A 5,204-nucleotide genomic window follows, 5' to 3' on the forward strand; every position below is an offset into this window, starting at 1 on the left:
TTCCTGCCCTTTCAACATAGGTCTGGAAAGTGCCTCATGAGGTCATCTTGTCCAACCCCTTGCTGAAGGCAGGAACATCCCTGAATGAACCATCCCAGTCAAGTGATTGTCTAAACTGCTCCTCAAAATCTCTAGGGGTGGAGATCCCACCACTTCTCCAGATAGCCCGTCCCAATGCTTGGCCACTCTCAGAGTCAGAAAGGTCTTCCTACTCTCTAATCTAAATTTCTTCTGCTGCATCCTGAGGTCGTTACTTTAGTCAGTGGCCACAGAAAAGAAGTCCATCTCCATCCTCTTTCTAATCCCCCTGCAAGCAATTGAAGACTTCTATTAAATGCCCTCTCAGTCTTCTCTTCTTCAGACTAAATGACTCCAGTTCTTTTTGCATTTCCTCACATGAATCTTACATCTTCCTTAATATTTTGTGTTACTCTGTGCTGGACTTAATTCACACTGCCTATGCTTTTCTTGAAATGTGGGCCCAAAACTGGACATAGCACTTCAGGTGAGACCTTGTCAGCTTTGAATAGAATCACTTTCCTTGATTGATTTGCAAGAGACACTCCTGTTCGTACAACCCAGGATGCTGTTTGCTCCCCTCCTAGCAAACACGCACTGTTGGTTCATATTCAGACAATGGTCTATTGTAACCCCAAATCCTTCTTTGCAGTACCATAGCCTAGCCAGTCATTCTCCAGTCTGCATTTAATTATTCTGTCCCAAATGCAGGACTTTTCATTTGTCCTTAGTGAATTCCATCTGACTGATTTCAGAGCATTGCTCTAGTTTATCCAGATCATTCTGAATCTTAGCCCTACCCTCTAGAGCATGTATAACTCTACTCAACTTGGTGTCATCCACAAATTTTCTAAGCATGCTCCCAATCATATCACCCAGATCATCTTTAGAAGACAACCATTGTCCCTTTGGATCATGGTGTACATGTAGAAGGTCTAGTCAGATGTCTGATTAGTCTGTTTGTGGCTGACAAGCCCAATTTGAGAACGACATAGCTTGTTATAAGTTTCACACATCCATACGTTGTCCAAATTTACAGCACACTGCTCTCTTTTTTTCTCACTTTGCTTCCATCCTCTGGATCAAAGCTGCTTCATGTTGAGCCACACCTAGTGCCAGGTGTTCCCTCCACGTAGGGCAGGATTCTACGTACTCCTATCAGCCTTCTGTGTTGATGTTGAACGACTTCATATGATTTTTGCATACATCGTGGTACTGCCATAGAGGGCAGTCCCCACTTTCTAGAGCCATCTCAGATCTCACTATATGAAATATTCTTAGGGATACAGTCTCCTGTCATTCTCCTGACATGGCTGATTCATCACAATTTCCTCTTCTTGATAGTGGTTTCTAAGTGTGTCAATCCTGCATGCTCCACTACCTTTGCGCATTTATACACATGCTTGGGGAATGGGAGGGAAAGCCAGCAGACTCAAATAAATGAGTGCTCCGACATGCTGGAATTCCAGTGCAATGGAACAGCCTCCACCTTCTGCGTTTGGTGTTCTGTCTTCCCACTTCGTTTTCAGGATCTTATACAGACATCTCGTGTGGAAGCTGTTCAGTCTCTTGATGTGCCTAGTATAAGTAGTCCACATTTCTGAACCACAAAGTAGGGATGAGAGCACACAAGTCTTGTAGATCCACCTTTTCACCTTAGCTGATAGTTTGCTGTTGTTCCAGGCATGTTCCTGCAATAGCCTGAAATTCTTAGCTGCTTTTCTGATTCTGCTAGTCAGTTCAGTCTGAAGGTCAAGATTCCTGCTCACCGTAGAACCCAAGTAGCAAAAACTTTTAACAACACCAAGAGATTTATCCACCAGAGTGATGTCAGGTATTGGTTCTTCCACCCCTTGGTACATGATTACAGTCTTTCTGAGACCAAATTGCCATCCCAAAGCTCTTGCATGATTCAGAAAATCTGCTCAAGGGATTTTGCAGGGAAAATTCACTGTGGGCAATCAAGGCCATGTCTTCCACAAACAGGAAGTCTCCCCGTACCTGTTCTTTCACCTTGCTTTTTGCTTTAAACATTGTGATGTTTAGGGATCCTGGTTTTCTCCAATTTTAAAAAATCCCCACTCTTCAGTTAAAAAAAAAAAACAACCCCAAATCCACATTTTTCCATGATTTAAATGAAACACCATTAACATATAGATATATACATAGTGGCATTTCGTTTTTCCATGATTTATATGAAACGCCATGACTGAAATGCAACACCACTAATATATAGATATAAAAATAGGTATCTATTAGTGGTGTTTCATTTTAATCATGGAAAAATGTGGATTTGGGGTTACATTTTTTCCCCATGATTAAAATTAAACACCTTGAGCAGCTGTGACATACATGATTACATGGTCAGGTGGGTGGCAAATTGGCTTAGGGGTTGCACCTAGAGAGTGGTGGTGGTGGATGGGTCAGTATCATTCTGGAAAGATGCAAATAGTGGAGTCCCACAGGGCTCAGTCCTGGGTGTTTCATTTAAATCATGGAAAAATTCGGATTTGGGGTTTGTTTTATTTAACCAAAAATTGGGGATTTTTTTTAAATCAGAGAAAACCAGGATCGCTGGTGATGTTGAACAAGCCTCCATCCAGTTTGGACCAAAAAAAATAATGCCATCATTACTGTACTTGAATGCATGAAAAATCTGGCATGAAAAGTAGATGCTAAAAAGCATAGGAGCTAAAACACACTGCTGTTTCACCCCATTGCTGATATCAAAGGCATTTGGTACACTACAGTTGCCTTCATACCTTGATGCAATGAGCAAATCTTGTTCAACAGTTTGTGGGGGACAATCAGATTGATGAAGTACAGTGGCATTCATTTTTCTCTACACTTCTCTTGCAGTTGATTGACCAAAAATACCACTGAGGTACTGTGGGTCAGAATGCAAGGGGGTCAGAGGGAAAGGGACTGTTTAGTGGGGGTCTACTGCAGGTTGCCACATCAGGAGGATGAGCTGGACCTGGAATTCCCAAGGCAGCTCTCAGAGGCTGTACACTCAAGGGACATGGTTGTCACGAGTGACCTAAACTACCCTGACATCTGCTGGGAGGAGTTGTCAGCTAGATCTGACCAGTCACGTAGGTTCTTAACCTGCATACAGGACCTTCACCTAACACAGGAGGTATACGGTCCCACTAGGGGAAATGCCTTACTAGATTTGGTGCTGGTTATAGGGAAGGACTTGGAAGGGGATCTACTGACACAAGGTAACCTAGGGGACAGTGACCATCACTTAATTGAATTCACTATCCAGCTTAGGGTGGGAAAGATAACCAGTAGGACAGAAATGCTAGACTTCAGAAAAGCTAACTTCAGCATGCTCAGGTGATTAGTTAGTGAGGCACTAAAGAACAGGAGCATTGGTGAGATGCGAGTCCAGGAAGGGTGGTCGTACAAAAGGGAGCATTCCTACAGGTACAGAAGGAGACAATCCCCTTGCGCAGGAAAGCAGGGAAAGGGACCAAGAAACTCTCTTGGCTGAACAGGGAAATCCAGGAAAGTCTAGGGGCAAAAAGAGAGGCATATAGGCTGTGAAAACAGGAGGTAGCTACCAAGGTGGAGTATACCTACTTGGCCTGCACTTGCAGGGAGGCAGTCAGAAAGGCCAAAGCAGAAATGGAACTTAGGCTGGCAACAAAAATTAAAGACAACAAAAAGTCCTTCTTCACGTATATAGGGAGTAAAAAGAAGGCACAGGGTAGCACAGGACCTCAACAGGACAAACTAGAGCAATTAGTGACAGATACAGGGGGACAAGGCTGAGCTCTTCAATGAGTTTTTTGCCTCTGTATTCCTGAGCATGGATCAGGACAAATCTCCCAGTTGGATCATAGACAGGCACAAAAGGGAAACCAGCCGTTAGTGCTGACTTAGTGAAGGGACACTTGGAGGGGCTGGATGTAGTCAAGTCAGTAGGCTCAGATGATCTTCACCCAAGGGTGCTGAAGGAATTGGCCAGTGTCATAGCAGAGCTGCTGGCACGGCTGTTTGAGAACTCTTAGTGCTCTGGTCAGGTTCCAGAGGACTGGAAAAGGGCCAATGTGGTCCCTATTTTCAAGAAAGGGAGGAAGGAGGATCCAGGTAACTATAGACTGGTTAGTCTCACCTCTATCCTTGGAAAAACATTTGAAAAAATTATTAACGATCACATTTGTGGGAGTCCAGCAGGAAAAACAATGCTGAAGGGCAACCAGCATAGATTCATAGCAGGTAGATCCTGCCTGACTTACCTTGTTTCTTTTTATGACCAGGTCTCAAAATGCTTAGATACAGGAATTGAGGTAGATGTCATCTACTTGGATTTTAAGAAGGCCTTCCATATGGTATCTCATCCTATTCTCACAGATAAACTGAGTGCCTGTGATGTAGATGATTACACGGTCAGGTGGGTGGCAAATTGACTTAAGAGTTGCACCCAGAGAGTGGTGGTGGATGGATTGGTATCAGCCTGGAACAATGTGGGCACTGGAGTCCCACAGGGCTTGGTCCTTGGACCTGTGCTGTTCAGTGTCTTCATCAGTGACTTGAATGAGGGCGTAGAAAGCACTCTGTCCAAATTCGCAGAAGACACGAAATTATGGGGTAAAGTTAACACACTAGAGGGTGGGGAATGAATCCAGGTGGAATTCTCTTGGACAAGTTGAAAAAGTGGGTAGAACAGAATAGGATGCAGTTCAACAAAGACAAATGCAGGGTGCTGCACCTGGGGAGAAGGAATCACCGGCACGGTACAGGCTGGGGGAGGACCTTCTCAGCAGCACATCAACATAAAGAGATCTCGGAGTCATTGTTGACACCAAAATGAACATGTGCCATCAATGTGATGAACTGATCCGTAAAGGTAACTGAACTTTATCTTGCATTAGCAGGTGCGTGACAAACAGGTCTAGGGAGGTGATACGTCCCCTCTACATGGCATCGGTTAGACCGCAGTTGGAGTACTGCGTCTAGCTTTGGGCGCCGCACTTCAAAAGGGATGTGGACAACCTTGAGAGGGTTCAGAGGAGGGCCACTCATGGTTTGGGGCCTACAGGCAAAGCCCTACGGGAAGAGACTGAGGGCCCTGGATCTCTTCAGCCTCCACAAGAGAAGGCTGAGAGGTGATCTTGTGGCTGCCTACAAATTCATTGGTGGGGTGGGATGGGGAGCAAGGAATAGGAGATGCTCTG

General features: G+C 44.7%; 1 long non-coding RNA gene across 1 annotated transcript in view; it reads right to left on the reverse strand.

The window, feature by feature from the left end:
* Positions 1–2,442, reverse strand: part of LOC109298277 — an 18,746-nt gene extending 16,304 nt beyond the window's left edge. The window contains exon 1 of the long non-coding RNA XR_002097576.1: positions 2,349–2,442. This is a non-coding gene — a long non-coding RNA (uncharacterized LOC109298277). The remainder of the gene's footprint in view (positions 1–2,348) is intronic.
* Between the last annotated feature and the right edge of the window lie 2,762 nt (positions 2,443–5,204).

The sequence above is a fragment of the Gavialis gangeticus genome, unplaced genomic scaffold (assembly GCF_001723915.1).
Source record: "Gavialis gangeticus isolate Ggan-Ray unplaced genomic scaffold, GavGan_comp1, whole genome shotgun sequence".
In the NCBI taxonomy this organism is placed as follows: domain Eukaryota; kingdom Metazoa; phylum Chordata; order Crocodylia; family Gavialidae; genus Gavialis; species Gavialis gangeticus.